The sequence below is a fragment of the Pinus tabuliformis genome, chromosome 7 (genome assembly GCF_031772625.1).
Source record: "Pinus tabuliformis cultivar Carrire ecotype Pingquan chromosome 7, CPIR1, whole genome shotgun sequence".
Lineage (NCBI taxonomy): Eukaryota > Viridiplantae > Streptophyta > Pinopsida > Pinales > Pinaceae > Pinus > Pinus tabuliformis.
The window spans coordinates 728,097,182-728,108,836 of NC_142293.1; positions in this window are offsets into that span (position 1 = coordinate 728,097,182).

Here is an 11,655-nt window from a genome sequence, read left to right on the forward strand (position 1 = left end):
CAACTAGCTACTAATGACTAATTAATTAACAACTTGACGACAAACAACCCTTTGTATGAAGGGTGCACTCCTATTTATACAAGAATTGAGGATAACTATACAATAAATATAGATCCTTAGATCTCTTCTAAATCCACATTTATCTCTTGTGGTTACAGCCAATATCCTAAAAATGTAAAATACAAATCCTCTCATCCATGATTCTTCTCCTTTGAGTGTGCATAATTAGTGATCCACATCTTCGACATTCATTCCACAAATATTCATGAGTTGGAATTTGACATTCGAATTTGTGGTTGGGTGGCCAAGTAAGACCCTTGTAGAATCTCCAAGTAGGACTACAATATCACAAAACTCATAACACTTTTAGATATATATGAAAATATGTTAATTTCCTAATATTTAATCACAAATTCACTTAAAATACTTAAAATCAATGACTTGGAAAATAATAATAATAAACCCATGTGATTATGAAAATGGTTACTCAATGTAAGGTTATGGGGCTATAGAGTTACAGAATGAGGGTGAAATTATGGAAATGTGGGTAAAAGTCAATGACATTTTGGAGGCCCAACAATTATGGTTTATGATGATTACATGTGATCTATGATTATGGTTTATGATGGTTACATGTGATTTATGATTTTGATCTATGATGGTTGTGTTTTGAGGTAACCTAATGTGATATGTTTATACATGATGATTTTATCAAAGATGCTAGTTTGACTTGTTGTGACACGAAGTAAATAAGATCGCCAGTGTACCTTATTGAAGAGATACCAATGAGGTATGATGTGAAGTTATTTCAATTTATTTTGAATCTATGTACTTGGAATAGGAATGCATGAACATTCCCAGTTGGGTGGCTTAAATCTACTGCAAGGATTAGGAACAACAACAAAAGGAATTGGAACATGTAGTAATATGACAGTAAAGCAATTCAGGAGTAGGGCCATTATGGGACACTCGTGCCCAATACTGTCCATCGATTTCCATGAGCATGCTATGATCGATATGATGGTTTGAGGAAGGTATATGTCTTGGTTGTTTGAATTTATGATGCAAGGAATCCTTTCCAAGGGATGGATCGCCTGAGATAGGGGATGTTAGGGAACTTGGAAGGTTAGTGATTGCACAAAAGGGGGTGACCTGATTTCCCGACAGACTGTGTAGCAGAGAAGTGAAGGCTAGGGATATATTTGTTTTGGTCATGAGCATTGCAAGATGGAATCAAATGCACAATGGGAGTGTGCCCTGGAAAAATGATTTGGTAGTTATTCACTAAGAGGACAAGTGGTGCAATATTATAGCGTTGGACATTGGATGCGACATTGACTGTGACAGTGGATTTTGGACTTCCTACGAAGGATGTGAATTCTAGACTTTGAGGGTGGAGGTATGAGCCTCTAGATTCCCTTGTTGATTGATACAGGCATCATATCCTTTTATTTTCTAGTTTAGCAAATGTGCATATGTGTATATGTGGTTATTGTAAATACCGTAATGAGTTGTGTTATAAAGCTCCATCAAGCGGTATGTTTTTCATGTTGTCATGGTATTTTTCTTTTGAGTAGGTCATTCATTGTAAGTATTGAAATGAGCTAATTTATAAATCTCCATGGGAAGTATGTTTGTTTTTCAGTGGTTTTTTTGAGGTATTAGTGGGGTTTAACAACAAGGACGGTGTTCCCCAAGGGGGAGGGTTCTGTAACAACCTTGGTGAAAATTCCATGTAATAAAATTTAACAAAGGAAAAATAAGACCACGGTCAAGGGACATGTATTCCAAGTTGAATGTTGGGTGGGACATCCTGGTGTGGGTATTCATTTTGGTTTATTATGGCTAAGGATATAGGAAAAGGCAAAGGCAAAAAGGCATTTTTGGCACATTTATTAATGACAATAAAGGAAATTAGGAGAAAAGTCACGTGAAAGGTCACAGGTTGCATGTGAGGAGCCAATTTAAGGAAAATAATGGGAAATGAAGAAAATAGAGGCCTCATTGATAAAAATGATTATGCGGATCAGTTGGCAGGCTTAGTCAATGTAACCTTTTATCAGTCAATTTTTGAAGCTCTCTCATCACTCTCTCTCTCTCTCTCACTCTTGATCAATTAGAGTTTTCTTGGAGCACTCTAGCTTTGGATCAAGGAAGGAAAATCAATCAAAGGGAAATGAAGAAAAGTAAGGATCAAGGGAGGAAGAGCAGGATCAACAACTTCAGCATGAATACTTGCAGGTAACATATTGCATGTCTGATTTCCTAGTTGGCTTATACATGCATGACATTTTATGTTGGTGTATGGTTTTCTTGTTAGCTATGGCATGGTATTTTAGGGTTGTGACAGTGGTTTCTAGCCTAGCCTTGCCTTATTTTGGATGCTATGGTATGTTGGGAAGTTTATCTTAGTTTTGAGCTTTGGTTTTTCTGAATGGATTTCAAAATCTGGGGCAGAGGTGGTCTCAAGGTTCATTCCAAAAGGCTTAGGAATCCCTTGACTAATTTTCATGGGATACACGGTAAAGACTGAGGGAGGAGTCTTGATTTAGGGCCTAGTGATCCAAGATTCGACCGGTAAAGCCTGAGAGAAAGGGAGATGGAAAATTCCTTAAGGATAGTGATGGATTCTTGATGGCATTCAAAGTTCTATTCGGTTCTAATTAGAGCACCAGTTTTGGTGTGATCATGGTTTGGTGAGGGGGGGAGGTGGTTTAACCTATGGATTCCCTTAGTTATCTTTGGATTGGTTTATCCATGAGATCCCACATTCATGCGTGGAATATGGCATAGGGGTGACTGGATGAAAGAAAGATTTGGTTCAGCCATGTCTACGATTGAGTGGCATATGGAAGTCCCAAACCTAGTCAAATTTGCCTATGTTTAATGAAATTTGAGTTCTCTTTCTTTTTCACTTGTTTATATGTGGATTTAATGGTTGTTATATCTCTGATATTTACATGGTTTTATGTTGGTTATAAGCATGGCTAATTGATTGGTTCATGTCATGGTTATTTCATGTATTTACTTCTAATTGTTGAAATTATGGATGCAAGATCTAATTGAAATTATGAAAATTCATTGGATAAGTTGGTGATCCTTCTTGTCATGTCTATTAATACTTTTCATTCATTCATGCTATGTCTTGTATCCTAGACCTATAGGTTGCATTAATGCCAATTGTTTGACAAAATTTCAGTTCGGGTTGGGGATGGTCAGCCTAGTCCTGAGGTTGATTTTTGGATTATTATTCATGTCATCATGTCTTTGATGGATTATAAAAGTTACAACAATTTCTAGGTAGTGGCTGGAATTCTAGGCTAGGAAAGTGCCTTAAATTTCGTGGACGATGGCACAGGTCTGCTGGGAAAAGTCCCTAGACGCTAGTCTATATGGATGTGAGAGCATCCAAAGGTCCCTAGACTTTGGAATTCCCATAGCATGATAATGTCTAGAGGTCAAGAGGTCTAAAATTTTAGTGGGACCCAGGGGCAGGATGCGTAAGTGGCTGACTTGTCTCCTAGTGGTGTTGTTATTGATGTGGATGGTATGGTTGATGTGTTCCTTCGATTCCATTTCCTTAACATCACCAAGGAAGTTGAATCCTTTCATAGTCGCCTCTCTCATCACATGTTTACCCCAGTTGGTTGGATACTTGGGTAGATGTGGGAGGAGGGTGGTTACAAACATAATATAAACAAATGAATTCCATGAGTTAGTGCCAAAATTTTATGTCACTTACCAAATTTTCCCAAATAACAACATATGGTTTGGCTATTTACATTATTGATGTAACAATTTCTTATGCCATTAAAAGTGTAATAACATGCTTAAAAATGATGTTGGAATATAATCTAGGTACATATGAACCACCTGAGTTTTGGCCTAGATGCCAACAAGAGGTTTGGACTGTGTATGTATACTTCCTTACAGGATTTGACATCCGCATAAGTATTCTCCAGTCATTGACATGGACATTTGTTCCCTAAGCTGCATGAAAATTATTGTTCATTGAATTCTCTTGATGAACCAAGAACAAAAGTATATGAGCAAATGAACAAAAACAAATGCATCCAAAAAAACAACTTAAGCCTAAAACACATCACACAAAATAACAACAGAAAAAGAATTCCACATGACCACATTGACCATTTTTCTCGTGCTTAAAGATATTTAAGGTGACTTGAGAAAATATGTACTTGTTTCAAAAGTTGAGACCTCAAAAAATCAACATGAATAAGAACACTACCTAGTTTTCTTCCATTTAAATATTTGAGAATTGACATAACATCCTCTAGTTTTGCATAGTCAATGATGGAACAATTCTAATCACACAAAAATTTGAATTCTTCCACATGTCCTAATTTAGAAACTCATCTTCTATATATTATTTTGTGACAGTTTGACTTATGTTTCATATCGAAAGATACTTACAAGGTTTTTCTTATAGCACATCGAAAAATATGTGATCTATGAGTGGATGCTTATGCTTAAAATCTTAGCCACAACAACAATACTAGAGTTTTTCACCATTATTCCTATGGGCATGCATGTCACCCCTGATAAGAATCAAATATCTATAAAGGAAAAAGTATCCTAGCTTTTGATTTATGCTTTCCATGTACATCGATGAAAGTTTGTATCTTGCCAGGAAAAAAAAACCATAAATTCAATAAAACAATATTTTCCATTTGATATTTTCTCAAACCACCAACATATGTCATAAGCCCCATACTCTCTTCTCACTTTCTATGAAGAAAAGGAAAATTCATAGTTGGATCCAATCAGGGAAAATTTTAAGAACCCCCCCTAAATTTATAAATATAATAAATGGGCGAATCTCCATGGTATATAGGAAAAATGGAAGGCGATTTTATCAATAATATAATATTTATATATAATTTTTTGGCGAATCTCTCACCAGGCATGGCGAATATTTTACTTAATTATAAAATCTTGTAAGATCTTGACGAGTCTTTCACTAAATAATAAAACTTTGTAAAGTCCTAGTGAATCTTAGCATAGGCTACATGCTGGTTTAATTCCCCCATTTAAATAGGCTACATTCTAGGTGAATACCATGGGTCAATACCATGTGCCATTTTGGTGAATACCATGGGTCAATACCATGTGTCATTTTTATTTTTATTAATTCTAATATTAGGGTTAATAATGGTTTTTTGCATGGTATCAGTAACACTCTAGTCCATGGTATCTGTCCCATAGTATTTTGGCCATAGGTTTCACCTAAATATAACCCATAGTAAATATAAAAAAATGTTTTATTTGTTTACCATACCTCTCGTTTATTTATATTTTTATTAATTTACCATACCTCTTTTACAAATATGGTATTTGGCCCATAGGATTCACTTAAATAAAACCTCTTTCTTGAGCCTTCACAAATAGAACGAGGGTTATGGAATAAATATAAAAAGAGGTTTTATTTATTTACGATACGTCTAGTTTATTTATATTTTTATTTATTTACCATACCTTTTGAGTAAGTATAAAGAGACGTTTTATTTATTTACCATACCTCCACTTTACTTATATTTTTATTTGTTTACACCCTTAAATGTATATAAGGTGACTTATGGAGTAAATATAAAAAATGTTTTATTTATTTACCATTCCTCTCATTTATTTATATTTTTATTAATTTACCATACCTCTTTTATAATTTGGTATTTGGCCCATAGGATTCACTTAAATAAAACCTATTCTTGAAAATGGGCGAATGGAAGGTTGTAAGTCCTAATTTCAAGGGCTAAATTTACCTTTTTTACCCTCTCCCTTAAAATAAGGTGGGCTATTTGAGGTGATTTGTAAAAATGTACTATGATACAAAATATTCGCCCACTAAAAATTTAAAACCCATTAATTCCGCCAAAGGGCGAACATTCGCCCCTAAAATTATTGGTTGTAAGTCCTAATTTCAAGGGCTAAATTTACCTTTTTTACCCTCTCCCTTAAAATAAGGTGGGCTATTTGAGGTGATTTGTAAAAATGTACTATGATACAAAATATTCGCCCACTAAAAATTTAAAACCCATTAATTCTGCCAAAGGGCGAACATTCGCCCCTAAAATTATCCTTGGATCATCCAATACAATTAATACATCTAAGTAGGCAATAAAGAGAAAGAAGGAGAGAGAATTAGGTCTATGCAAAGGAGAATGATCCTCATCCTCATCCTATAAAGTTGTTAAAAATGTAAAAAAGAGATAATTAAATGATAAGTTTGGGATATTCTACTACAATATTAAATTTGACCTTCAAAAGTCTAAGAACATAGCACATATATCATTTATACAAGATTTTTAATAATTCCCCTGAGGTTTATCCAGGGAACAATTTAATCTAGAGTCAAGCTTTCGTTCAAAAATTTGCCACACTCACTAAAACGCAAAAGATCCATATCATTAGAGGCATGACTATATTTCAATTTCCTGCAAAGGAATTCTATGTAATTTTGTAAATATCATTGTTAATTACACTTCAAAAAAAATATCTTATAGAGAAAGTGATAGACACTACTTTTACAAAGGAGAACGTTCTTCATCCATTGGTTACCATTGCTAAGGAGCACGAAAGCGGATTACAATGGTTATCTTACCATAATAAAGATAACATAGCCCTTGTTACAACACTCAAAATAATTTCTTATCACAATTATTACCATATATGAGCAGTTGGGAATCTTGTAGAGTCACAAAATTGGCATACAAAATGTGTTGTTGTGATAATTGATGATGAATCCTGAATATTTTTTCTGCCAGCAAATTTGAGCTATGGAAGTCTCAAGTACATAACACACTATATCATCCATACATGCTTTTTAAATCATGTCCTTGAATATTTCCTTTGAAAAGGTTTTGAATCCCCTTATAGAGGATTTAATCTAGAGTCTAGTCATTGTTCATTATTTTATCAGCTCTCTCAATTGCAAAAATTCCATATCAAGAGTGACATAACTATATTTTAATTTCCTGCAAATATTTTTAAATAATTTTGCAAAAATCATTCCTGAACAACTTTAGTGAAATTTCAACCATGCAAATGATATCCACTATTAAGAAAACCGAAAGTGAATCATATCCAAACATTTTTCTAGAATATATGAGCATTACAGAACGTACCATCTTAGCTATCACCAAATTTCTTCCATTTTCATAGGAAATGGCCACCTCTTCCAAAGTGGGAGCCAATTTCTTGCAATTTCCACACCAAGATGCATAGAACTCCAAAAGAACTGCAAACAGTCACATGATAAAATCATTCACGTAAGGACCAAATAACTTTGGAAGTTTACATTGAGATAGTGCCTAGATCACTAACATAATCATAAATTATTTGGAAAAACAATTCTAATTATCTTTGCTTCCATTATTACTTGGGGGTTTTTAAGAGGAATGCATGAGTGAACAACTACAAATCATTACAGTGATCCTAATTCAAGCAACTAAGGATTAAAGTATAACACTCAACATAGTGGTCCTAAAGACAATAACGATAGAAATAAACAAGAAAAACAGTAAAACCAATATTGCACAGTTTGTTTATGAAAAATGCCCTAAAAGTACTCAAAATAAAGGTTTACACTTCATATTTTCATTCTATAAACTGAGAAAGTTAAAAAAACACATATGTAGTTTACAGAATGAAACAATGTAACAACTGAGATCTAACTTCCCTAACTGATCAATAAATTTGCATGTAAGTAACTTTCCATGTGGGTTGTATTCTACTCAAATTTATGTGATCTCTTTGAATAACGTATTATTCATTACATTCAATAGTTCACATGGAATCTATAGTTTAGACTTCCATATCTTAAGCACTGATATTTTTTCCCCTTTGAACAAGAATTTTTTTTTATGATTTTTTCTATTTATTGTTTGCTTATAATAATTTGTACATGATACTTTGTAATATTTTGCATTTAGATATTATTATACGTTTATGATAAAACCCAAACTTTCTTACCTTCATGGGGTTTCCAGCCTTTCTTAGCCATACAATTAGGAATTTTATTTCAAGTTTTTTTCTCTCCAATGGTCATAACTCTGTTGAGAACAATCCATATCTTCCATTATTATATATGTATTTTATACATGCTTAATATAATATGCTTATTACAACTTCAACTTTATTGAAATAGTAATTAATTAAAAGCTATCATGTGTCACCTACAACAATCCATGACACATTATGAAAATGTTAAAAGGAACTTGTTGTTGCTGTGACAATGACCCTCCAAAAAAAAATTATGTAGTCAATTTTGGAGCCTACATGAACTGTTGTTTCAAGCCCCTTAGTGTTGTCACATTTCTTATTTGGTTATTCTTATGTTTTCGCATCCTCCTAAGTCATTGTTTCTTAAGTTTCATCACCTAAACCTTAGAAACGCTTATGTTATCTAGCCCATGGTTAGGTGGAATCATGACTTTATTGACATAGAAACTATCCTTTTTGCAATGCACACACTCAAAAAGCACTCAAAATCACACAAAAGCCAACAAAAGCAAGAAAAGTTCCCTTTAAAGCAAAAAGAACACTTCTCGTTAACGAAGACATGCACTTGTGTTGAGCGGACTCCTTCGGGCTGAAGAAGTGTGCCCTCCTTCATGCTTAGCAAAAATTCCCTCCTTGAGTGTATTCTTTCATGTTGAATACATCCACCCTTCTTAAATACATGCATGAGCTTCCTTGTTGCATGTGGGTGCACTCCTAGAAAATAGGATCCCACTTAACTTCCTTCAACTAACTCATTCACTTGTTGACAAGTGGAAATCATGCATGAGGGAATTTTGCATGCAATCTATTTTAAATTAACCTAGCTAATCATTCATTTTCATAAGAACTCCCATATGGTTGGGCCAATAGTTGTGGATCAAGAAACACTTCGTCGATCTGCATTACAAGTTTTTCATGTTGAATCTATTCATTACCTTTCATGATTTCACTATCGATATTTCTTTCCTTGTTGGTGTTTCTTTGTTTTTCAGTTTATTTACTGGTTTCTTTGTTCAATATTGCTTCTACAAGTGTTAATCTACTGTCGCAAGATAAAACTATGTGTGTTCCTTGACCCTTCACATTCTAAGCATGATTGCAACAACATCCATAAAATCTTTTATATCTTTCTTCTTCTCGTTTCTATCATGAAATTTTGTTGCTGGAATTATACTTGAGCCTTTCTTTGGTAGAACACACTTCTACAACTCGAAGCTCGATCAGCTCTAAAAATTGCACCCAGAATAGACAATTTTCCCTCTTCGGCACACTCCTTCATCACAAAGAATTGTGCCCTTCTTTAGCGCATGAGCACACCTAGAAGGCTTGAATATTCTTCCTTCATCCCTTGGACATGTGTAGTGTGCCCTCATCCCCCTTGAGCACATGAGCACACCCTGAAGGCTTAAATAATTTCCCTTTGTGCCTTAGACATGAGCTAGTGTGCCCTCCTTTTCCTTGAGCGCATGAGCACACCATGAAGACCTGAAGGCCAAAATACTCACTCCTTCATCTCTTTGGAGTGTGTCGTCACACCCTTGAATTTTTCCTTCTCACTCTTGAGCACATGAGTGCACTATAAATCCCTGAATGACACTTGAACCCCCTTCATGCTTTGAAAGTTCACCCTTCTTATTTGCAAGCCTATTTTCTTACGTATGCAAGTAATTATGTGTCATCATTAATAGATTACATTCTTAGTTACATTTAATGGCTCTTTGAATATCATTTGCTAAGGTATTGCTACAACAGTTAGGATATTTCATAAAGTTAATATTGTCATCATGAGTGTGCTTCCACAAATAGGTGTTTCAGTAACAATTATTGTCACTCTTCCATCATCTGTTGGAGCCATGCCTCCCACTACATGTACAGCGGCCTCCAAAGAAACTTCAGAGGCAAGCACTGAGGATGCAATTGAAGTGACAAAGCCAACTTTTCCAATATATGTAGACACACAGTGCTTCATTGATAAGTCTATTGGGGTCACATGGAGCAACATAAAAGATGTGTTCATGTAGAAATATTTTCCAGAGAACTTGGAGGAATTGGAAGTATATATCAATATCAAGAGGTTCATGATACATAGGATCACATGCAGATTCTGGGTCATCCATTCTGTGGAAGTGATTGAGTGGATTATTACACACATGGATAACTCTCATCTTGTGCTTTGCAGTGAATGTGGTGGTCAACTTGCCACCTATTATGGAGAAGACATGTAGACTTACTGCAAGATGTTTAGGCCCACAAAATATGCACCTAATGACTTTATATCATATGGGTCAATCTCGACACACGTGACATCATTAAATATAAGTGTCGAGAGCCTGCTAAGTTTCGCCACCGCCCATCTATAGTTTATCTGACCAAGATTCTCAAATATGTATATCAATATGTTATTTCTATGTGGTGTCGGTTGCATGCGTGGAAGAACATTGAGGTGTTTTAAGAAATCTGGATATATATGATCAATATGGTCGTTACCAGTTGTAAAGCTTTCAAGTGGGAATATATATTGTCATTTGAGTTGCAGTGTCATGTGGAGCAAGTAAAAGAATCTTTAAGGGTGAATCAAGCACTAGAATTATATATGTCTCCGTTTATTTTAAATGGACTCTGTGCACAATATGCTTTCCTGGGAATTTACTGGAACTGGAACCCTCAGAATAAGTTCCCAGTTTACATTCACTGTAGAGTGTTGTCATAATCAAGCTTCAAAGGTTCATACAACAAACAGGCTAAGCACTTTTTTTCATTTATATTCCACTTCATATTCGAGATCTATCATCCTTGCATGATCGATCAAGTGAAGGAGTCACTACGAGATATCACGGGTTCATTTTCCACACTTTAGGGTACATACATTCAATCTTTTGGATGCTAGATATCCCCTCATCTCATGTCATGATATGTGACCAATAAGGTGGTCATGCAGGATTTTCAAGGTTCCTTCACTAGAGAAAGAAATTTCCTTGCCTCACCTTCCCATTGAGGATCAGAGTGTATGAACGAAAGAGTGATAAGGCAGTAGCTATAGAAATACAAGAGCTGGATCGCTTGCACTTCGCTACTCAAAACTTTCATGGATATGATCGCAAGAGAGTTTGCAAGTAGCACTATGAAAGGATCAATTTTAATTGGCGCATATTCATTAATGTCCATAGTAGAAGATGAGAATGTGAAGAACTGGTATAATGCAGTTAGAAAGAAACATATAGAGATGGATAGAAGATCACCCCAAGATCCACCATCTCAAGGGATGCAGGTGCAGGAGGCAAAACAAATAACACCTCAAGAAAAGAGTGCAACTCCTAGGAAGAGGATCAAGTACTATTCGACAGGATAAAGCAACAAAAAGTGGAAGGTTGATCCTTTGAACACTTGAGCTATTCAAGTAGAATGAGAGAGGAGAGAAGCATAAGAAGAGGAGAAGAGGAAGTAAAATTATTTTCTTAGGAAGCAATAGGAAGAGGGAGAGGAAACGAGAATTATTGAAGAGGAACAACAAAGGAAGTCCCAGGACGAAGAAGTGGCACAAATATTGGAAGAAGAGTAGCTAACTCAGAAGATAGAAGAAGAGTTGGAGGAGGAGGATACCATTTAGCCCATGGATCATGAACTAGGTTCCCCAAA